This window comes from Ctenopharyngodon idella, chromosome 4 (genome assembly GCF_019924925.1).
Source record: "Ctenopharyngodon idella isolate HZGC_01 chromosome 4, HZGC01, whole genome shotgun sequence".
Classification (NCBI taxonomy): domain Eukaryota; kingdom Metazoa; phylum Chordata; class Actinopteri; order Cypriniformes; family Xenocyprididae; genus Ctenopharyngodon; species Ctenopharyngodon idella.
The window spans coordinates 28,027,457-28,053,280 of record NC_067223.1 but is presented as its reverse complement, the minus strand read 5'-3'; the positions used below and the strand labels follow the sequence as shown (position 1 = coordinate 28,053,280).

Genomic DNA, 25,824 nt, shown 5'->3' with positions numbered 1-25,824 from the left:
GGAGCATTTTCTTGGAAATCAAAATTAATCCACCTTGTCTTCAGCAGCTCAGATTTGGATTAATCCATCCAGCTACAAAACACTTAAAACGTTTGGGAGACATTCTCATCAGTGCAGCAATGGCGGACTGTGTACAACTTGCTGTGAACTCGCTCAGGGTGGTTCTATGTTAAAACGGCAGTGTCTGTCAACATTCGAGGGTGGGGCCTGTGGCTAATGTGACGACACATTGCCAGGGATCTGGAAACGGCTTGTTCTGAGACACTGCTTATGATTTATGGGATTAAAAAAAAAAAAAAGGAGTGGTTGGATTTTTATCATTATAGGGTGGTTGTTTACACAAACTGCCAACACACATTTATGTCCAAACACCATGCAAAAGTGAATTTTGCATAATAGGTCCCCTTTAAAGACAAAATAAACCAAAAGAAAAGCAAAGTTATGTTAACACAGTCCATATTAGGGTGAAGCGTTTGGTGCGGCTGTGTTTTGGACCCTGAGGTCATGGCAGAGATATGTCCACTGAAGTTCAGTCCAGCTCAAGCAAAGATATTATGGGAATGCGTCTCGCTGCCCCTGATACCAGTGTTTGAAAGGAGTAAAGACGCCCTGTTCCTGACCCCGCTTGTGGATGAGAGGGAGGGAGGGCCTTTTTAACCCAGATAAATTGAAAATCCTTGACACTGAACAGCTTCAGGTTGTTTGGCTAGTCTTTATCATATGCTCTATTTTAAGTTTGCAGACTTCCTGGGTTTGCTTTCTCTTAACCACAACTCATCTTGGACATCGCAATGTAAAAGTCAAATAAGGTGTTTGTGTGTGCATACTGTATGTTTGTTTTGAAACTTTTCCGGTTTACAATTCCCAATTAATTCCTTGGTAGCAAGGCTGTACCCACATGTTCATCATTGGAGTAACCAAATGTAATAGCTCAAGAACAAACCATTGGAAAAATAATACTGATGAGCCACTAATCTCAAATTTGTGCCCTCTCAGTGTCTACTGTGGTTATGGGGCCTGCTTGGTAGTGAACCCCCAGAGATTCACTATAGCAGCGACACTTGTTTAAAACAATTATATATTAGCTATTTTAATAAGTATGGGTTAAAACTATATGAAACATCAGCACACTCTGTAATATATCATAAAACTAGTTTGGCAGAAATGTATTAGTTTGAAACTCCCAGAATGCCAAGACTTACACAACAGATTACATTCAGTAAATCACAGATAAACTACTCCAGATGATTGTCAACTTAGTCTAATGAAAGTGCTCTGAGGTGAACATAGAGAAAATAAATACATAAATAAAACACAAATGTCATTATTTTTTATTAAAATCACATGCACAGTAAAAGGATAGTTCAACCAAAAATGAAAATTCTGCCTGTATAACTTTCTTTCTTCTGTGAAACACAAAAGAAGATATTTTGAATAATGTCACTGTATTTACTTATATATTTTTTGGTCAATAAAATTAAAGTCATTTGGGTCTAATCTTGTTTGGACTTCAAAATATCTTTTGATGACAGAATTTTCGTTTTTAGGTGAAATATCCCTTTAAGGTGTCAACACATATCATCAATATCAATATTTAGATCTCTTAAGTATAAAGAGCTCTGTTGTCACGTTTCATATTGCTTGATGTTGTATTTTGCTTTCTTTCTTCACAGCTCGTGTCCAATGTCCTGATCTTCTCCTGCACTAATATAGTTGGTGTATGCACACACTACCCAGCAGAAGGCTCACAGAGACAAGCCTTCCAGGAGACCAGAGAATGTATTCAAGCTCGTCTGCACTCTCAAAGAGAAAACCAGCAACAGGTAAGAGACCAACAGAAATCAAGCGGACTCCTGTGGCTGCAGAGCATGTTTTAACTTCTTGTGTCATTCTATGTGTCTGAAAGACTTCATGCTCAGCATGATGATTTTCTAGGCACAGTTATATACACTACTGTTCAAAAGTCTGGGGTCAGTGATCGAATAAATGCAGTGTTGGTGAGCATGAGAGACTTTTTTGGTAAACATTAATAATCTTGCCGACCGCAAATTTTTGAACGGTAGTACAGACAGACAGACAGAGAGACAGACAGACAGACAGTCGGTGCGTTGCAGTTTGTTGCGTATGGGGCGCCCATGCTGACCCCTGTCCAACAGTGGGCACATAAGCATCAGAACTGGACCACGGAGCAATGGAAGAAGGTGACCTGGTCTGATGAATCACATTTTCTTTTACATCACATGGATGGCGGTGTGCGTGTGCATTGCTTACCTTTGGAACACATGGCACCAGGATGCACTATAGGAAGAAGGCAAGCCGGCGGAGGCAGTGTGATGCTTTGGGCAATGTTCTGCTGGGAAACTTTGGGTCCTGCCATCCATCCACCACCTACCTAAGCATTGTTGCAGACCATGTACACCCTTTCACGGACACAGTATTCCCTGGTGGCTGTGGCCTCTTTCAGCAGGATAATGCGCCCTGCCACAAAGCAAAAATGGTTCAGGAATAGTTTGAGGAGCACAACTGTGAGTTTGAGGTGTTGATTTGGCCTCCAGATCCCCCAGATCTCAATCCAATCAAGCATCTGTGGGATGTGCTGAACAAACAAGTCCAATCCATGGAGGCCCCACCTCACAACTTACAGAACTTAAAGGATCTGCTGTTAACATCTTGGTCCCAGATGCCACAGCACACCTTCAGGGGTCTAGTGGAGTCCATGCCTCGACGGGTCAGGGCTGTTTTGGCAGCAAAACTGGGGGACCAACACAATATTAGGAAGGCGGTCGTAATGTTATGCCTGATCGGTGTATAACGGAAAGATATTCATACAATTTTAAGTGCCTAGATACCATAACCAGGTAACAAAAGTACCATGTTTAATACTATAGTATTCATTTAAATACCTAGGAGAACCATATGAAAACTAAATTATAATTTTATTAGCATGATAATCATTCAATGCAAGCTGTACGCATGAGAAAAAAAAGTATGCCCAGAAGACAGACTCAAACATGTGTGAGGAAATAGCTGCAGATTGCTCGAATTAGAGCTAAATGAATGGACAGCACTTCATCTGGAATCCATTCACATGTCCAGTGATTTTCAGTATGGAACTGAAGTTATGAGAAAACCTGTGCGTGGAGACACGCAGTGCTGATTAATTTGCGAGATTAGAACCACAACCAACAGTCTGGAGATTCATAGTGGCACCAAAGGGAAAAAATAATGGCTGTTTTCTCACACACAGTAGCCCACGGGGGCCATGCATCATTATTTTGACAAACGTGATTTTTGAAGTCTTTCAAAAAATAACAGCATGTCCTGTAGATAACTTACCAGTATTAAATAACTATTAACAGATACTGTCTGCCACACCATATTACAGCTAAAACTACAGTAGTTCACAAATATACAGAATTTTATTACATTTGTTTTCCATTTTATTTTTTATTTTTGGTGATCGTTGAGCAGAGCTTTATGCTAACTTTTACCACAGTACTAGTGGTATAGGACTAAAGTAGAATTAATGTAATTTTCTGGAGTGTCCTTCAGTTTTCTCTATTCTTGACAGTATGGCAGAAATATTGAGATGATTCCATGTCTTGATACTATGATACTATGTTTGTTTCTCTCTTTATTTGTCTTTCCCCTCTTTTCCCCCTTACTATCACTGTCATCATTTGCAGGAACGCCTCCTCCTCTCTGTGCTTCCTCGACATGTCGCCATGGAGATGAAAGCTGACATAAATGCCAAACAAGAGGATATGATGTTCCACAAGATCTATATTCAAAAGCATGACAATGTGAGGTAAGAGTGACTCCTCAAATAGCCTGAAAAATAGTAGTCAGTGTTTGTACCTCAAAGCTCCTTTTAAAGCCCACAATAGTCATTACAATTATTTTTACACCATTTATGTTAACACTTATTAAGTTTGAGTGCTTAACTCTGTCCCAAAACCTAGTGAGCTTCCCTCATAGACAGTTACCTTCTTTGTAACTGAAAATTCAACCTCAAAAGCAAACACAAAATCTGCGCCTTTTAACATGTTGCTAAACTAACAACATGATGCAGTTTCCTTATTATTAAATGAATGTATTCTTTTTATTTTTAGGAATATACTGTATATATATGCTATGCTGTCTTCATAAGCAGCTCACTAGGTTTTGGAACAGAGCTTGTAAGTGCCTTATAAATCTGATAAGCATTAGATATTGCACCCTCTTGTGGATTTAGAGATGAGAACACTGGCTCATCATCTCTATCTCCAACTGACCCTCCATGTGTCATGGCAGCTCTTCTGGACGTCTCCAGACACATTCCCACTCAAGTTGATTTCCACAGCACTAGACTAGTTAGGACACTCACGATTACAAGAGGCCCTATTAGGTGTAACCTGTTGTTTCACCTCATGTTGATCTTTGATTTGTTCTTCAACTTTAATCTTGTGAAGACTTGAGAGTTTGCTTCTAATGTACTTACCCAGTGTATTTGGTGTTAAAAGCATGTGTGTCTCAGGTTGATAACATAAGAGAACTCTGGGATCCATGAGATGAATTCTGATTCTCCACTGTATTTTCCACTGTAATTCCAAATCTGAAGGGGTGAAGAGTAACTCAAGAAATAAAACAGTTTGACGGGAGGAGTTGGATTTAGCGCCAGATACTGCCTGCCACGCCATATTACAGCTAAAACTACAGTAGTACACAATTATACAGAATTATATTACATTTGTTTTCCATTTTATTTTATTTTTATTTTATTTTATTTTTGGTGATCATTGAGCAGAGCTTTATGATAACTTTTTTAACTTTATGCAACTAACAATAGAAGTACAGACAGTGATCTGCCAACTGATACTAGTGCCTATTAGAAAACAACAGTACAGAGACTTGGTGACCTCCAGTGTTTTAATGGCTGTTGGGGTTTGATACTCTGCCAGTCTTTTTCTATGATCGAATGGCGGATAGACTATAACAACAAAGGGCAACATGAACTTGGGGTTTGTGAGCCAGTGGGCAGCAAGACTTCTGGCCCTTTGGGTTGTTGTCTTCAGTCGTGGGTCTGTCTGTTTTCCTTTTTCAGTAAAGCCCCCACCAAATAGGCTTCATGGTCAGAGGAATTATGTAAGTGTGCAGCCAAGCGATATCTCGCTAAGTGGAATATTGATAAGTCTGTTTCTAGAGAACCCAGTAGTTTAATTGCTGAGGACGGTTATATAACAATGTCTGTATTTGAATCTTTGCTCTTGAACAAAACCCACACTATAAGGGAAGAGGAGGCTGGAAGTTCTGCTGGGGGAATGAAAAATTGGACTGATCTGTTTGCTGCTGTTCTTGAGTCAAAAACTCACTGATTCAGTGATCCTTTCAGAGCGAGTGTCCAGTTAACGATTCACTGAATTCACAAGTCTGACTCAAAATGAGCTAAGAACCAGGAGTTCCTCTGAGCTTGAATGCGCGTGTGACTGATGTTGTGAAAAGTAAGTTATCAATGCCGAATTCTAGGATTGATTATTGTAAATTAAAATCATATTTAGGTCACGACTGTTAGTTGTTTGTGAACAAAATCTGCTGTAGAAGGGCTGTTTAAGCCCACTGTGTAGTGCTTAAATGCATACATGTCCACATTTGTGTATCACAGGGCAGATTTTAGGTTATGTTTCATTTTTTACATTAAAATAATGCAAATTAATGCCCATGCATCTTCTCTGCTGTCATAGCAGTTTCAAATTATATAAAACTAGCATATTTGCATTGTGTTCTTCAAGTTTATGCACTTTGCCCCATGTAATGTCTTTTTATATTGTTAGTCAAAACATACTTGATTTGAGATTTGAGTACTTTTTCCGAGTACTGAGTATTTGAGTACTGCATTCATGCATGTGTTTTAGGATTGAAGGAAAAGTCCCTAAAGTTTTCTGCCAATATATTATTCTTTTTTTTTTTTCCTACTGATTTTTTTCTTACAGTTGACTTGCTCACATTCTGCACATTTGATCAATTAATTTGATTCATTAGAAATGGTTTTAAGTGACAAGGAAACATGATAGATTTTACTTATGTTTTTTATTTGTTTTTAATTTGAAATATTTTATTTGTAATTTTCTACAAATAACTTGTGTGGAGAGATGCAGATTTGACAGGCTTTTAGACAACAGCTGTAGATCCAATATCGTAATTAAGGAATTATAGAATCAGCTTGTCATATGTAGAACAGGTAAAAAAGTGAAGGTAGTATGAACTATGGTTTTCCGATCTGTTACAGAGTCAGAACTGATGGGTAGATAGAAAGCAGCAGCCCTTGCAGATTCAGAGGCGAGGGATCGAGAGGTCAGACTTCTCAAGCAGTGAGCCTTGATGGATTTAAGGGACCATGTTAAATAAGCAGGAAGTGTGACTTCATGCAAAATTCCTTTCAGTGCTTTTCTTTTTTGGATGGTTTTTAATGCTGATGTCCCTCAGCAGACTGTTGCTGACCCACTACATACTCCAGTTATTAAACTTCCTGCCATTTTATTATGTAATTTCCCTGTCAACACTTTGCTATTCTGGCTCTCAAGGTAATTTGGTATGTTCAGAAAGCACCTACATTTGACCTTAGGGTTGCTGTCACCACAAATCCATTAACAGTCCTACTGGCAAGAACTATTGTTTTGTCCCCAACGACACAATATATATCTCACCAGCTTCTATGAGAATAATACTTTCTACTTAATACTTTTATTCAGCAAGGACACATTAATTTGATCAAAATTGACAGTAAAGACTTACTTTGTTACAAAAGGTTTCTATTTCAAATAAATGCTGTTCTACTGAACGTTCTGTTAATCAAAGAATCCTTAAAATTGTTTGTATCATGGTTTCTACAAAAACTATTAAGCAGCACAACTGTTTTCAACATTGATAATAATAAGAAGAACTGTTTCTTGAGCAGCAAATCATCATATTAGAATGATTTCTGAAGGATCATGTGACACTGAAGACTGGAGTAATGGCTGCTGAAATTCAGCTTTGCCATCACAGCAATAAATTACATTTTAAAAATATATTCAAATAGAAAGCACTTATTTAATAATTTTTCACAATAGTACTATATAAATTTATATTATATATTACTATATAAATTTTACTTTATTTTTATTCAAATAAATGCAGAATTAAAGAGCATAAGATGCTTCCTTCAGAAGCATTAAAAAAATCATACCAACCCCAAACTTTTGAATGATAGTTTTTATAAATATTCTAAACAAAAAAATATATATATTTACAGTATATATACATATATAAAACATACATTTGGTCTGTTGTGTTTTAAATGTACTTTAAAGGGGCTATATGTAGAATTCAGAAATCCTTGTTATTAGCGACACCGGTGGCCATTAAGTGAACTTCAGCAACTCATGCACACGTAACGTACAAGAGACTGAACATGATTCAAGGCCCCGATGTACTCATGGAGAAAGTTATTTTCTTTGTTTAGAAGTAAAAAGAAGTTTGAAATACCTTTGCAGCAGTATACTGTTAACGAACATCCCAAAGCCGTCCACGCTGCTGAGAGCGACGTTTAGATGAATATGTAAATATGTGCTGTGCGCTTTCCTCTCAATGTAAACACAACAAAAATGACAGCAGTGAGAAAGTATGGATATGTTTGCACCAGCTCTGCAGTTCACTGGCATCATGTTGACAGATGAGGTAATTAAAATGACACTGTTATGACAGTTTGATTTTAAAGTATATTTGAGACTAAAGACTACAGTGTATAGATCTGGCTATGTCAGACTATGGTTTGAATTGATCCCTTTTCTTTGCATGACACATTGACTTTACAGTACACGGAATAGCTCTTTCATCAAATAAGCTTTAGTTTCATGTGCCATAGAATGCAAGAGAGGCTCAAAAATCAGTCCACATGCTTTCATAGACAACCTAGGAATCCAGGAAGGTTTTGTTACAAGCTGTTCACACATTGGCAAAAAAAGAGATAAATACATGAAAGTTCTTACATATACAAATGTATGTGAATTTCCAAATTATTTTTCTCTACACATTTAACTACAGCTATTTTCCTTTATGATTGTCATTGCTGGTCTCCAGAAAGCTGACAGTCTAGGCAGTCTTTCTTCTAGGGTGCGCTGGATTTGATTTAATACTAATATGCCTCATGTTTACACGCTAAAAGCCCTAGATTACCAGCACCTAATAAAGGACCCAGAGTGTGTTTGTAATAGACAGCAGAAATACTCCAGAGGCCGTAATGCGTTTGGATTCTCTTTATAGAGCCGTCCTGCCATTGTGCCACACTGCAGCGACATTTTTGTGTCCAGGCTGCAGGGAGCTGATGAGTCACCTCCGTGTTAACGATTAAATGAGGTTTAAAGATCCGTCTGAGATGCTCGTAGCATCCCAGACGCTACAGGCCTGCCTTCAGAGAGCACTGCACTCTGTCTACTTTCAGAGTCAACTAACCTTAATCCACCCACCCAGGGGAGGCCTTTTATTTGAGGTTTTATATATAGCAACACTAATAGATCCGTCAGCTATATAAAAACCTTTGATCTGTGACTAATATACGTGTTTCAGCATGCTATATTGCATAAAGGAGGGTTTGAATGTAGACCGTGTTTTTGTGTTGTTAGTTATCTGTGGATTTTTAAAGGGATAGTTCACCCATTATTAGAATTCTTAATATTTACTCATCCTCATGCAGTTACTAACCTGTACGCTTTTTTACATAAAAAAAATATGAGATAATTGTATAGATTTATATATATATATATATATATATATATATATATATATATATATATATATATATACATATAGTTCATTGGAAAATGAAAATTCCTTCATCATTTACTCACCCTCATGTCATTCCAAAAGATATTTTGAAAAATGACTGTGAATGTCAATAAGTTTTTGGGTGAACTGTTCCTTTAAATCTGCCATTATTAATCTGGTATCTGTTAAAATGTATTTCTAATGTGTTTATTTTTAGTTAACATGATTATCATTTGTCTTTTCGAGAAACAGTTATGGGTTTACAAAGACTTTTCTTGTGATTACTTGTCTTGTGATTTCTTGTGATTACACTTATGTCCAAACCGTCAAAGTTCTTGTTTTAGATTGATTAACTTAAGTCTCTTATGAGCTGTCTGAACAACGAAACTGTTTATCGACGACAAATGCATACTTGGCCAATGAAGTTGATTCAGTTCAGTTCAATGTACAATTGTGTAATGCTTTTGTTTGTTTTTGATCAGGGCTGTTGGAATAAGATATTCCTGTCCTTCATCTTTGTCAGCTTTCAGACAGCTTTCAGTCTCTAATGATAGGATATCATTTCATGATGCTCTGTGTACACTTGATTTACTACGAAGAAGTGGCATCATTAATTCACTATGGTGTATTGACATCATCGAGTAGGAAGTGGGCTAAATGGTAGCTAGAGGTTTTGTTGTCCTTTTGTGCATTGAATCATATCATATAACCGACAGGGGCATGTTAAGGGACACAAATCAATTTCAATAATTCAAATAATCTAATTTGAATAATTAAATCCGACAAAAAAAATCAATTTGAAAATTTGTACCATTAGGAAGTGAGTGAGAGGTCTGAAATACACTCAGTGCTAAATAATTGATTGTGCTTGCTTACTGTTTCTCATACTTAAAGTTAGAGATTTGAGCAAACATATCTTAGGATCAATTACTTTTTTATTTCTCATTTGTACTTTGTATTTTGTTTACTAGAAGCAAAAAAAAAAAAAAAAAATGTAAATATTTAATTAACTCAGCCGTGTAACTCGTCTTGCACTATTTTTTGTAAGGACATGAATGATACCACAAATTGTAAATCCTTTTTGAAGACCATTATCCAAAAAAAAAAAAACCAAAACATTTGTTTTTTTTGTTTAATACTATTATTATTATTTTTAATTTATAATATTAATTAAAAAAAAACATTCTTTAGGGTCAATAAATGTCTAAAAACCTCTTTAAATCAGCAGTTTTAAGATGGTTAAGCTACTATTTTAGCTGAATTTGAAACATCTAAGTGTTTAAAGGATTAGTTCACTTTCAAATGAAAATCACCCCAAGCTTTACTCACCCTCAAGCCATCCTAGGTGTATATGACTTTCTTCTTTCTGATGAACACAATCGGAGAAATATTAATAAATGTCCTGACGCATCCGTGAGCGGGATCAACGAGTATGAGCTGAAGAAAGTGCCTCCATCCACATCCATCCATCATAAACATATTCCACACGGCTCCAGGGGGTTAATAAAGTCCTTCTGAAGCGAAGCGATGCGTTTGTGTAAAAAAAAAAATTCCATATTTAACAAGTTAAGAAGTAAAATATCTAGCTTCCGCCAGACCGGCTTCTGTATTCTACTTATGAAGAAAGTGTAAAATTCTCGCAGTTCAAAAAGCTTACGCTACGTCCTTCCCTATTCAACTTACAGAAAAAGCTTAACTGACGCGACGCTAGTTCAGTTTTTTTTTTCGTAATTTGAATACGGGAGGCAGTCTGGCAGAAGCTAGGTATTTTACTTCATAACTTCTTAAATATTGTTTTTGTTTGTTTGTTTTTTTTACACAAACTCATCGCTTCACTTCAGAAGGTCTGGAGCCGTCTGGAGTATGTTTATGATGGATGGATGTGGATGGAGGCACTTTCTTCAGCTAATACTCGTTGATCCCGCTCACTGCCATTATAAAGCTCAGATGCGTCAGGATATTTATTAATATTTCGCTGATTGTGTTCATCAGAAAGAAGAAAGTCATATACACCTAGGATGGCTTGAGGGTGAGTAAAGCTTGGGGTAATTTTCATTTGAAAGTGAACTAATCCTTTAATTGAGGTTTGAAGGGTCTTTTTTGAAAAATATGTAGGTCTGCAGTGTCAAAGTTCACACAGTCACACAGCTTGTGTGCCTCAAAAGGGTGTGGCAAACATCACATGAGATGAGTGTGTTGTTCAAGAACAGCCTGCCTTCTGGGCCCCTTTTAAACATTTCTGGAAATTGTCTTTGATATTGAGTCTGAATGAAGTGTTCACGCTCACCCGGATCCCGGGCTTCAGTCAAACCTCGCTGTCTTCCTACTGTCACGCTAGCTTGAGTGTCAGACCAGCCCTGAGCTGTTTGAAATAAAGCTAGATCAATGTCAGCATTTGGTAAAAGCTCTCTAGATGAATATTGAATAGGAAAAGTCATTACAGCCCACAAGGTTTTTGTTTTGTCTTTCATTCAAGGAGCCATATCTGTTACCGGCTCCCACAAGGGAATATCGTGCTTTATTCACTTTCTTGTCTCTGTAGGCCCAACATTCTCTTAATGTGATTGTCATCTATTGCTATAGAGAGTGCGCTCTCCCGAACGAACCTGTCTGCTGTGCCATTGGCATGGTAATGGAGCTGTGATGCTGGGATCACATTAGTTAGCTTATATTGTATCTATGTAAAGTCTACCCTGCAACTGGTCAATTGAAATGAATAGCTGTGGGTGAGGGTTTCAATTGTCAGCCAGGTAACCGTGGCAACCATGTAATATAGGTGAATTTGCACTGCACTGATGTGTGGGGATGAGCCTGAGATGATTAATGAGAATGACCTGATTTTCATTGGGTTTATTTATTTGGCAAATGCTTTTAACCACAATGATGACAGTGTACACATTTATATATACATATGCTGTATATATGTATAGCTGTATATATGTATATATATATATATAGTGTTTGATATACAATTTAATATTCTGTGGTGGAAATTAGATTTTACATATTTTTGGAATATAATGACCAGCTTTGTCTTTTTATTGCTTAATATTATTAAAGCTTTTATTTGATAATAACATGAAATAAACATATTCTGAAATTTACCTTGACTTTTATGATCACACATTAGGTGCCATTTCATTTTAAGCTCTTTGTCCCATTGGTAAACAAGTACACATTTGGGGGTGGAAAAAATTATTAATATTGTTTAGATTATCTTTTTATATAATAATTAACAATATTATGAACTGAGGCCTTGGAGAAGGGTAAAACAGTAAAATCTATAAATAAAAGTATTTGAAAAGTAAATATAAATGATGATGGCATGGTTAAAAAAAAAAAGTTTCAAGACAGATCTACTGAGATCTTCATATGACAACGAGAAAAACACTGAAATCTGTTTTCATATAAATGAACACCTAAGATATACCAGTGCCTATAGCTGACGAAACCTCCAACTTTAATATTTCTCTTTCTCTCTCTCTCTCTCTGCAGTATCCTCTTTGCCGACATTGAGGGCTTCACCAGTCTGGCTTCCCAATGTACTGCCCAGGAGTTAGTGATGACCCTCAACGAGCTCTTCGCACGATTCGACAAACTAGCTGCCGTTAAGTGTCCACAGAACAGCCCATGTCCTCAGCCAAACAGCGTTGTTGTTTTTTTTATTGTTTTTTTTTTATAGCAAAACACGGTGGCAAACTGAGATGCAATCATATTAATTCCACTTGCATCCCACTCACACAGCTCGACTGGGATAGACAGGCCCTCCCTCTTGTCAGATGAGTGTTTGCTATCACGCTTCGCACACTGAGCTTCCCGCTGTTTTCCAACCCAACTATCTCCTCGTTATCTCACCAGTGGTGGTGACTCATCGCAGCCAAGTTGCCATGCATTTGTGCACGTATACTCTGCTGCTGCAGAGAGATGTCGCTCAAAGTGGAAACCATCTGGTGTCTGTTCAGATGTTTGCACACTTACCTAAAACCCTTCGAGCGAAGACACAAAAAAAAATATGCACGCGCACTTCGCCCTGATGATCAACAATAGAGGTTGTTGTACAGACTGCGGGTTAAATCAAGGCATCCACTGGGGTGACATTCAGGTGGCTGTCATAAGACCCGGGCCTGCTGCCGTGAGTCCTGTGCCCTGGCCCAAGGCTTCCTCCTCTGCTCTCCACTGGTTTCTTTTCTACTGTTGTGATGACTTACTAACTAACATACCTATAGTACTCCAATAACAATGCATAGTTCACTCAAAAATGAAATTTCTGTCTAATATTTATTCAACCTTGTGTTGTTTCAAACTTTCAAGACTTTCTTCCTTCCTTCCAATGTTTGAAGAACATTACTGAAAAAATTACTGGAGGTTTCAAGCTCAAAAAGAATGCAAAAAACACCATAAAAGCACCATATTACGCTGTGTTTTATCATATCGTTTTACAATTAACAAATAATGACAGAACTTTTTTTTTATTATTATTATTATTACTAATATATTGCCTTTGTTGAGCTTTCTGTTGAGACTACTCATGTTTTCCAAGCAAAACATCTTGACAAATTGGGTTGGATTTTTGAATTCATGGAAGTGGGATTCCAAACTTACTACATAAAAAAATACACAGTAGACACAGATTAAAAGCTGACCTTTTTGTAAGCCATTCAGGAACAGCCATTTGGGTTTTATAGTTTGTTTTGTCTTCATAAATCATATAAATCCCTTTGAAAATTCACACCCTTAAAAGGACAAACCATGTGTGGTATGTGAAGGGGCTTTAATGTGGGAAAGGCTATATATGTAACACATTCCCCATATGAGATATCCAGTATCACACCCTAATGGGCAAACTATTCAGTTATTTCACCTTTGAGTAAAAGGGTTTTATAGAAACTAATGCAAACGTAGAGAACTACAGCAGCTCAATCAGCCAAATTTGATTGTAGGACTCACTGTTGATCCCGTTTTACACCAGCCAGATCTTTGTTACACTGTTTGGTCATTCTCTGTGTGTCCTGCAGGAGAATCACTGTCTGCGGATTAAGATCCTAGGCGACTGCTACTATTGCGTGTCGGGGCTGCCCGAGGCTCGTGCTGACCATGCGCACTGCTGCGTGGAGATGGGTGTGGACATGATCGAAGCAATCTCGTGAGTATTACAGTGTTGCTTCTGTTCATTAGACAGGAACAGCAAGGCTTTTGTGTCTTGTTTTAAAATGCCTCCCGGGAGATACAAAGGAGATGCTATGGTGAATAAAGACCTCGCACTTTCCACAAATATAGATATACTTTGATGTCCCATACAAATCTCTCATAATTATCATAGTTTATTATAATAGTTTAGTTTCCTCCCTTAAAATTTACTTCAGCTGGGATATTTAGAGGAGAAGCTATGGTGAATCATGACCTAGCCTATGGGAATGATGTAGTTTATAATGGTTTTCGAACATAAGGGCTAGTTTACCCAAAAATGAAAATTTCTGTCATTAATTACCCCTTGTGTCTTTCCAAACCCGTACAACTTTTGTTCATCTTCGGAACATACATGAAGATTATTTACTAATCTGAGAGATTCTGTTCGTCCATTGACAGTCCGCATAACTACCAATAAACTATCAAAAAGTTCGTAAAGAGATTGTAAAACTAATCCATATGAATCGAGCGGTTTAGTCCAAATTTTCTGAAGAGACACAATCGCTTTATATGATGAACAGATTTAATTTAGGCTTTTATTCACATTTAAAGTTGCAATATGTAATATTTTCTGTCCGCTAGAGGTTGCTAGAGGCCTATTCAAAACAAAGGCGTAGCTTGATGACGCCAGTTTGAGCACGGAATCTTGGGACATGTGGTCTTTACCTCACAGCCTGGTGGAAAAGAATTGGGATAGGACTCGGACAGAAATCATGTTCATGGACGCGATTATTAACGTTACTGTAGTTAGTAGAAGCAGAGCAGGGACCGAGTGTTGTGGGAGCTGAATTGAGGGCCGCTGGAGTGATTGCGCAACACACGCCTCACGAGCAGCGGAACTTATTATGCCACAGTCGCCGGCACCGCTTCCGCTATTCCGGCCATGAGTATGAGGTAACACAGCGCTGTTTATCATATTAGATACATTTAAGTGTGTTGAAATGTTATAATGTTACTCTTTGCATTCGCTCGGCGACTGCTGTGAGACACTTGTTTGCAGTAAGATAGATCGATTTTAGAATATCATATTAAATGCTGGATGGCTGTTACTAAAAATAAAGCTGCATCTGATTATGCTATGTTAGCTGCTTGACAAAATAGTGTTTTTCTCTGAGGCATGGTAAAGCATGGTACTCACAAAAAAATCAAGAAAATTAGATTTAAACAATAAGACTAAACGTGTTGAGCTATATAACAATAATCAGTTTTCTGTCTATAAATATATCAAAACAGTTGTTCCCATTGCCTATTAAAACATGTAAATATTAAAGCGTCTTTGGTGTTTCCATGGTTTCTACAAAATAAAACTGGAAACCGAGGGTAACACGGGTATGACGCAATTGACAGGGCGACTCCTCACATGCCCGGAGGCCTTGGTTAAAATTGCAATTATTCTCATGAATTACAAATAGTTTGCAACATTATGGGATATTGTAAGTACTCAAGTGAACAAAATATATAACACTAGCCTAGTGGTTTTTGGTATATTTACTGCAAAATTCTTACATATTGCACCTTTAAACATTCATCAGATATGGTAAACAGAAGCACAATCATGTTCGGCTTGACGTACGAGAAACCAGTGAGGTTCATTCTCGTGTGTTTATGCAGGCACGCCGCAAGAACCAATGAGGTTTGCTCTCGCGCTTCAAGCAGGTTCGGTTTATGTTCGCTGAGTCAATGTTATATGTAAACAAAAGCCCAAATTCAGTCTGTTCTTCATAGTAAAGTGATTGTGTCTCTTCAGAAATTTGGGAGTAGAACCACTCAGGTTCATATGGATTCGTTTTACAATCTCTTCGAGCGTCAGAAGTGGGTAGTTTGCGTTGGACTGTCGAATAGAGGGACAGAAATCTCTCAAATTTCAATAAAAATGTCTTCATTTGTGTTCATTTGTTCATTTGTGTTCATTTGTGAACAAAAGTCTTTTGGGTTTGAACGACATGGAATTTTCATATTTGGGTGAACTAGCCCTTTAATGTTAATAATTTTATATATATAAGAGCAATATATATATATATATATACCACATATAAATAAATAGTTTAATTATTAATTTTAAATAATTTTAAAAAAATATATATTAAAATATTTTAATTAAACAATTATAATGTATTTTTAAAAACTATAATAATTAGGCTAAACTGCAATCATGTTAACCATTCTTTTGCTATTTATTTTATAATTTATTTAATTATGTCATTTTTTGGATTTTTTCCTTATTCCTTTTTTCCTTTTTAATTTGATCTATTTCGTGTTGATATTTATTTCTAGAAAACTGTAAATTCCTATATAAATATTCAGTCTTTTTTTATTGGCATTTTGTCAGAAATGTAAGAAATATTTTGTGTCTCGTTCATGAAAAGTGAGGCTATTACTGGACCGAATGAAGTATTCACGGAAAGGCTGAGCTGAGAGAGAACACTTAATCTGATTTACCTGCTTTACTAATCGTGACTAAATTTTATAAGCATTACGTTTTTTTCTAGAAACTTTGAATTACCTCTGTGGGTCTGTTCTGCTCTTCTAATTGGTCAGGTCAGTCATCTCTTAATTGAGTTGTTTCCAAGTTATTTGTCTTGCGTGCATGTGGACGTGTCCACAGGCCTGACTTCTCTAATGTTCAGTCTCTCTGAGCAGTTGTTTGTTAAGGCAGGAATGGCGGTGACTGGCTTTCTGCTCCACTGAGCACGTGTCTGTGTTTCTCTGGGCTGAAGCCAGCCGCCCCTGCGCCCCATCACAGGACGAGACTATTTTCTCGCAGACTTGCCTGTCACCCTCAATGTTCAAAGGAGTTTGATGGCTTGTATTGCCGTGTTGACGTCGGATCAGAATGTGCTGTTAACTTGTTGATGTGCTGAGTGGAAAGGTGCATTTCAGGGAGTGCTAATCCACCTTAGGACTTTTTCATAAAGGTATAAAATTAGATGAAATGTGTTAATAGGTAAGGTTATGTATTATATCATATATTAAAATGGTAGATATAGGATAAAGTTTGCCAGGGTCTAAATGTAGGACATATACTGGTAAATTGGTCAGATTGAAAAGGGGAAAGCTAGATAGATAGATAGATAGATAGATAGATAGATATTCTCCCCACATGATCAACAAAGTTTACATGTAAACTGCATTCACAGTTCTTTCTAGTAACACTTAAAGTTTAATATCACCTTAAGAGTTAAAATTTAGCATATTGTTGATGCAGTGATATAAAAATATATGATTCACAAAATTAAACAGCAGGTATATCTACGTTTTTTTGTCATTGTTCTCCAGGTTGGTGAGGGAAGTCACTGGGCGTCAACGTCAATATGCGTGTGGGTATACACCAGCGGGCGTGTCCACTGCGGGGTGCTGGGATTAAGAAAGTGGCAGTTTGATGTCTGGTCCAACGATGTCACCTTGGCCAATCACATGGAAGCTGGGGGCAAAGCAGGGTGGGTTCATGAAGTTTAGGATTTTTTTTTTTCTTTTTTGGGCCATGTTTTCTCACATGAGCCTCCTCACTTTTAAAATCTGAAAAATATTTGTAATTAATTGTTAATTACAAATCTGAATGTGTCAGGTTTGATTGAGTTCAGGGCAACTTCCTCTCTACATTATGCAACCAGAAAGTTGTTTTTATCATCTCAGGCGTATCCATATCACTAAGGCCACTCTGAATTACCTGAATGGGGATTATGATGTGGAACCTGGATTTGGTGGAGAAAGAAACGTCTATCTCAAGAAGCACAACATTGAAACCTACCTCATTGTGGGCTGCAGTCAGAAGCGGGTGAGACCTTTTGTTTTCCCTCATCGGCGAATCGTATCAGTTTAGTTTTATAATAAAATCAGGTGAATTTAGGACATTTTAGAGTGTCCTTTCTGTTGTTGTTTTAAATCACACATTAAACATTGTAACCTAAGGCACTTGTGTTCAACAAGCTATGATTCTCTGTTAATATGCACATCCTTTTAAAGCAGAAACACCTAGTGCTCCACTATAGCATGACTCACATGATGCAGGGCAGTAGATGAATGCAAATGAGCTAGCTACCTAGATAAATTCAGGGAAATGTGACGTCAAAAGACAAGCTAGTTAATGACTATAACATTAAAAAGCATGGACCGTAATACTGCTTCGGTTTTATATTTCTCTTCACAGAAAGAAGGAAAAGGCCATGATTGCTTAAGATGAACCGCAACGCACCAACTCGGTCACTCATAATAGCACTCACTGGACTGACCGGCCCCTTCTACAATCACCTGGGTAGCAATCAGGTTTCAAGGAGATGAAGAGGATGGTGAGGAAGCTACACTTTTGAAAGGGGCTGCATTAATCCTTGTAGGATTAGAACATAATCTGAGTGCTGAAAAACAGTGGTTTGCATTTACTCTAATTGCCATGTCTAAAACCCATTACCGCCTCTGTTGGAGGATAAGGCCTTTGACAGGGGAGGCTTTTTGTACCATGTGTTAACTAAGCCAAAACAATCCCAAGGACATTGCTTTAGGGCCACATGTAAAGGACCTTCTGCCCTTTGTGTAGTCCCCTGTTCTTTCATTCAGTTCTCAGCTCTTCCCCGGCTCTGGAACCCGAAGGGAACGGCACTCTAATTAAATAAAGCTGGACTGCCTCACATATCGCCCTGAGGATTTAATCAGGCAAAGTGGAACCAGCAATTAGTTCCTGTGTGCTTCATGGGAATACCCTTTATTTTATTTTATGTTTTTTTTTTGTCTGAATCACCTGTTCCTTCTCATCTTGGTTAACGTAGTAAGAAGGAATGCCAAAATCCAGTCTAACTTATTCTCGCTATGACTGACACACTTTAAATTGTGTTGTCAAATAAAACATAACAGGAATATTGACGTTTCCAGTTATAAAAATAGGTGTCTACAGTTGTCTAAAACGTTTTTCCAGTCCAAGTTTATAATTTTAAAATATTCCAACATAAATATGCCACATCAGTTTTGAGCCAATAATTCAGGCTCTAGTATAACATCTACTATACTATCATGAAATACACTTTCAAAAGTTTAGGGTCAGTAAGAATTTTTTTTCTTTTTTAACAACATTATTACTTTTATTCAGCAAGGAGGCATTAATTCAAAAGTGACACATTTATAATACAGGAAAAAATATTTCAAATGCTGTTCTCTTGAATACTTAAATTGTATCACAGTTTACACAAAAATATTAATGTTTTCAACATTAATAATAATAATAATAATAATAATAAATCTTTCTTGAGCAGCAAATCATCATATTAGAATGAATTCTGAAGGATCATGTGACACTGAAGACTGGAGTAATGATGCAGAAAATTTAGCTTTACCATCACAAGAATAGATTACATTTTAAAATATATTCAGATAGAAAACAGTTATTTTAAAATGTAATGATATTTCTCTATATTACTGTTTTTAATGTATTTTCGATCAAAAAAATTTGAATATTAGGCAGCATCTTCTGAATATTTTGAAAATAAATGGTGTAGTTACAACATCAATCAGCAGAGGGTAGCAGTAAAACCCTTGATTTAAGCATAGCACAGCAACATTGGCTAAACCAGTTTGCTGTTGGAATATCTGTTTGTCCATTGAACAGCAGATGGGGGGAACCTGTTTGTAATTATTTCTGCAATTGCATTTGGTGATGATAGTGGCACAGATAAATCCTGTTCAATATATCCTGCCGGAGCTCAGGCTGGCATGTCATTGCCAGATATCTATCCACGCCTACACAAACACTAAGCATTGATGAAGGCAGATAAACATGCGGTCTATTCTGACGAGCAGAATATCTGTTTCATAATAACAACAGCACCTGTTTTTGTCTGTTGTATTGTCTAGAGGCTTGCGTTGGCCCAGAAGGTCTTGCTCAGTCCAAGAAGAGAAACAAATGGTGTAACACATCAACATACTGACTGGGTCATAGTATCTGTCGAGTGAATACATAGAGGCCTGTGTGTGGGAGTGCATCGGCTTTTTACTCTCCTAATTTAATGTTTAGTGGCTAGAAATTACCATTAAAATGGTCATTTCATATCTAATGGGAACATTCATTTTGTTCCTTGACTTGCATATCTGCTGTTTTTATATATATATTAAGTAAGTAGTCATTTAGAAGATGCTTTCATTCAAAGTACTTGTTGTAGAGACTGGGGTTCTCATATTACTTGTTTTTCAGCAGTCGTCACCAATACAAATGAAACTTTGCAATTTCCTATACAAATACCACAGCAAAAACCAAAAATGTTTGGACACATTTGATGACTAAATTTATGATTCTTATGGTCTTGAAAACATTAAGCATTGGTCAAACAAACACAAGTACAAGTGGCACTCACCGGCACTTTATTAGGCACACCTTGCTTGGACCCGCTTTTTGCCTTCAGAACTGCCTTAATTCTTCGTGGCATAGACTCAACAAGCTGCTGGAAACATTACTCAGAGATTTTGTCCATACTGACAAGATAACATAACACATTTGCTGAAGATTTGTTGGCTGCACATCCATGATGTTAATCTCCCGTTCCAACCACATCCCAAAGGTGCTCTATTGGATTGAGATCTGGTGACTGTGGAGGCCATTAGAGTATAGTGAACTCATGTCATGTTCAGAAACCAGTTTGAGATGATTTGAACTTGAGACAAGGCACGTTAACCTCCTGGAAGTAGCCATCCAGAAGATGGGTTAGACTGTGATCATTAAAGGGATGGACATGGTCAGCAACAATACTTAGGTAGGCTGTGGTGTTGACGTAAACAATGCTCAATTGGTACTAAGGGTTCCAAAGTGTGCCAAGAAAATGTCCCCACAACATTACACCACCACCAACAGCCTGAACAGTTGATACAGTACAAGGCAGGATGGAATGGATCCATGCTTTCATGTTGTTTATGCAAATTTTGACCCTACCATCTGAATGTTGCAGCAGAAATCGAGACTCGTCAGACCAGGCAACTCTTTTCCAGCTTTATTGTCTAATTTTGGTGAGGCAGTGTGAATTGTAGCCTCAGTTTCCTGTTCTTAGCTGACAGGAGTGGCACCAGTGTGGTCTTTTGCTGCTGTAGTCCATCTGCTTCAAGGTTCGTCGTGTTGAGTGTTCAGTGATGCTCTTCTGCAGACTTTGGTTGTAACGGAATGGTTATTTGAATTACTGTTGCCTTTCCTATCAGATCAAACCAGTCTGGGCCATTTTCTTCTGACCTCTGGCATCAACAAAGCATTTTTTGCCCACAGAACAGCCGGTCACTGGACATTTTCTCTTTTTCGGACATTCTCTGTAAACCCTAGAGATGGTTGTGCCCGTCCTGGCACCCACAACCATGCCATGTTCAAAGTCACTAAATCACCTTTCTTCCCAATGAGTTATTTTACCCAACATTTGTATGTGCTGTATTTTTTATGCATATTAGAGTAGGCAGTAGGCAGGCGGCTCACTAAGTTTCGTAACTTCTAATGTTTGTGTGAAATCGTAGTTAAAACCCCAGAGGAAAAGACAAAACACCAACCACTAAAGCACATGTGCAACAACATGAGCCTATTTGGTTTCCTCTCCATGTTTCTCATGTCCTACCATGATAAATCAATGCCTCATTAGCCAGCTCTGTTTACTTCTGTTCTCAGTGGGGTCTGAATTTTAACTTTTAACCCAAAACAGAGAGCTTGTGGTCACAAATCAAGCCACCTGAATCAGCTCTCAGCTTGCTTATACACAATGTCAGTAATCATGTGTTTGGTTATATCATTCAGCACAGTAATATTAAATCCTCAGTCTCACAGCAGTTCTCTGTTTACAACATTGTTGCAAAGTTTGTCCTTAAATGATTGTCTTGATTATTATCTCTCTTTCTTTATCTCTTGTAATTGCGTTAGTCACTGTTCTGTTATGTGCTGTATGACAGTATAAGAAATGAATAGAGATTATGTTGGAATGAAGTGTGGTCAAAACATCTTACAGGGAAAAACATTTTTCAGTTGCTTGTGAATTCACTCAACCTCTGTAATCGTGAAGTGTTCTTTTTTTTTTTTTTTTGAGGTCCTCCAGAAGGGGTCACTGTTGTGCTGACTGTACAAATGAAGATATTCAAATACTTTTTCATTCTACATTGATGTATAATGCATTTTCTCTTGCAATTTTGTTGCAGGGATTTGAGGATCCCAAAGACAAGTGAGTACATGGAACACATCTCCCTATCTCTATCCCGCATGCCAATTCTTTTATTAATAGATGATTACAGAATTTGTTATATACTGTATACACAACTGTTCCAAAGTTTGGGGTCGATTAAAATTTTCAAAGAAGTCTCTATTTAACAGCATTTATTTGAAATTTAATTTGTAATAAATGTCGTTACTGTCACTTTTGATCAATTTAATGCATCCTTGCTGAATAAAAGTATTAATTTCTGTCAAAAATCGTACTCACCCCAAACTTTTGAATGGTGCATATATAGTTTCGCTTTATCTAACTTTATATATAAAAGTAAAACAAATATTATTAAACTTCAGACTCTTAATTCTAGTTGGATGAGGTTCGAAATTGGATAGCCAATACACTCTTGAACTCATCAGTTATATATCAGTGAAGCAAGCACTTCAACAGCTAAACTCTGCTTTGTGTTGGTTATGTTCAGTGTCCTGTGTATAATCTTTGTCACGTTTTCTATGCTGATTACAGGGGAAAATCTGCAAAGTGGATTAAATTATGGTACAAATTGGTGAAAAGTAGTTAGGTCTACTACAGTTGTTTGTAGTTAAAAGACGTATTCAAGTTGGAAAAACAAATGAATGGGGAAAACAAAACCACACAGGGGAAGCGTTGAACTTTGTAAATTATGTACATTCATAGTCTGCAGAAAACTGCTGAGCTGTTGGCACATTCCATGCAGGCCTACTTACTACGACTAAAAATATATTTAAAAAAATATATTACTAAAATATATTAAAATGTAAATGAACTGCCAACTACCAATGAACTAATCAACACATGCACATAGTGTGAGCGTTTCCATCACTTTTACAGTGGTGTTAAAAAGTATGCTTTTAGAACCTGGAATCCTGGCTCTCTTGATACTTATGCATGCATCCCTGTGCTTGTCTTATTGACTATTCAGCGGATATCTAAAGGTGTGAGTACAGATGCAAACCGGTTTGCTTCTGTAGGCAATTCATAATCAAACTTCAGAAACCTATTATCTTTGGTTTATATGTTGATTTCCACATTCCTTGCTAGCTTAAGTTTCAAATACATTAAGTACAGGACCTTGTAGCGCTGATGTTATTTAGTAGTTATTGCATTGCATGAACACAACTGCAAGGCCTTGAACTCTTTAGCAGATGATTTGTTCTTTCTCAGCGTAATCAACTCAGTTCCACTGGCAGAATTGCTAATCATATAAAGGCTGGTAACCATGGTGATTCTGAGCTGCTTTTACTGTAACTCTGTCATCATTCCTTGTTTTGTTTTTTTTGTTTGTTTGTTTTTTTGTGGGATTTTGGGGGTGCTACTGCTACTTTTGGTGATCTGGCTGTGTAGTATACTATTAAGTTAAAGAATAAGAGGGGAGGAAGAATGTGTTATCGTCTTGTGTTATCTAGACATTTCATTTTCAGAAACACGCAAGAAAACCTGAATCCAGAGGATGAGGTGGACGAGTTTCTGGCCGCGCGCCATTGATGCTCGGAGCATCGACCGGTTACGGTCCGAACACGTCAAGAAATTTCTGCTGACATTCCGAGAACCTGACCTGGAGAAGAAGGTATGGCTTTCATTTACGTGACCAGCGTCAATGATAAGATAAACCTTAAAGGATAGTTCACCCCAAAATGAAAATTCTGTCATTATTACTCACCCTCAAGTTGTTCCAAACATGTAAGAGTTTCTTTCTTCTGTTGAACGCAAAAGAAGATATTTTGAAGAATACAGATGACTGCCCTACAGATGGTAGCCATTGACTGCCCTACTATTTTTTTTCATTCTATGGAAGTCAATGGCTACCGCAGCCACAGCGTGATTCATTAACTAATGCTAATCCACACAACATTTTTGTTCCATGGAACCCAAAGGAGAAATTTAGCAAAATGTTCACAAAATGTTTAAAATATTAATAAATACTATAATATATACTATAGTGTACAGTATATACTAATGTATACTATAATATAATAGTACAATAAAATAACACTTATCACACCTGGCAAACTCCAAAAATGACAAAAAAGCACTATAATAGTAGCCAGCCAATATAACTTATTACTATATTCCAGGTCTTCTGAAGCTATATGAAGACTTATTGTGAAAAACAGGCAAAAATTAACATTGTTTACATTGTTGTCCACTGAAAATCTTTATTACACTTTATATTAATTGATTGTGTTTTTATGCCTGATAAGCTTAAACAATTGTTTTTTTCTGTGCTATATTGAACATTACAGTTTGCCAGTTCTACTGATTTAAATACATCATCAGCTAAAACGATCTAGCCTTCTAGGGGTTTGTTGTAAATTGCGTGACTTGTGAGCATGAACTAACCATTAAACAGATCTTTAGTTAATGTTACTGGTAAAGTGTTTCCTTCAGGTGCATAGCAAAAATAAAGCAGTGAGCCAATCAGAAGTCTATTATGTTAGTAGTGTTGTGCAGGCAGACTAAAAGTATTCAGTGTAGCTCAAAGATATGGCATGCTGCTAAGATGAATAGAGACAATGAAATTCAGGTCCCCACTGACCTCCCTCACCTCAAAGAGATGCCCAGACTTTCTCAGAAAAGATGGAGTTTTTGTGACTGTAGGAGACTCGGTTTCTTTGTAAAGATGGTGATGAAAGGGTAATAGAAGGAAGTCTCTCAGTCTCTGCATTTACGTTCTCCTCCGTCTGCAGTTGCATACACATTTAGCAGGTTGTACGCTGGTCCTGTACTTCTAGCGCTGATTAGATGACTCTTTCAGAGACTTGCCTCCGGTTTGTAGTGGAGATAATTATTGCTTTTGTTGTCTTTCGTTGTCTGTGTCCAGAATGTCAAAGCAATTATCCTTTAAATCTTTGTCTGAAGAATTCACTTTGTTATTTTGTTAGATGTTTTACATATCTACCATTTTTGATTTTGAAAGAAAGAAATTTATTCTTTTATTTAAAAAAAAAAGATGCATTACATGGATCAAAAGTGACAGTAAAGATATTTATAATGTTTCCAAAGTTTCATGTTTTAAATAAATGCTGGGTTTTTTTTTCTATTCATCAAAATATCCTGAAAAAATGTACCAGTTTCCACAAAAATACTAAGCAAAACAGCTGTTTTCAACATTAATAATAAGAAATGTTTCTTGAGCACTAAATCACGCCTTAGAAATGATTTCTGAAGGATCATGTGACACTGAAGACTAGAGAAATGGCTGCTGAAAATTCAGCTTGGCATCACAGGAATAAATAACATTTTAAAAATATTAAAAAGCAAACAGCTATTTAAAATAAAAATATTTTACAATATTACTGTTATCACTGTATTTTTGGTCAAACAAATGCAGCCTTGGTGATCATAAGAGAGTTCTATCAAAAACATTCTTGCTGAACCCAAACTTATGAACATTAGTGTATATATAGGAGCATTTATTTATTTTATTATTATTATTTTATAGGCACTAGTGGTAGCCCTGAGTGAATTGTGTTCTAGATGAGATAAGAAAACTACCTGATTATTTATTTTGTATGTGTAAGACATGTTGGTCTAATGGTGCAGTCCTAGTTTAAGGGACAAGGAGACCCAGTTCAAATCCTGACCAAATATATAATTTTTGTTATACTTTACAATAAGGATAAATTTGTTAACATTAGTTAAAGTGGCCTAAGAATGAACAATACTTCTA

The 25,824-nt window shown here is 36.9% G+C and overlaps 1 pseudogene; it reads left to right on the top strand.

Moving 5' to 3' along the window:
• Window positions 1-898: 898 nt before the first annotated feature.
• On the top strand, window positions 899-24,999 carry LOC127511463 (adenylate cyclase type 5-like; annotated as a pseudogene).
• The last annotated feature ends 825 nt before the right edge of the window (window positions 25,000-25,824 follow it).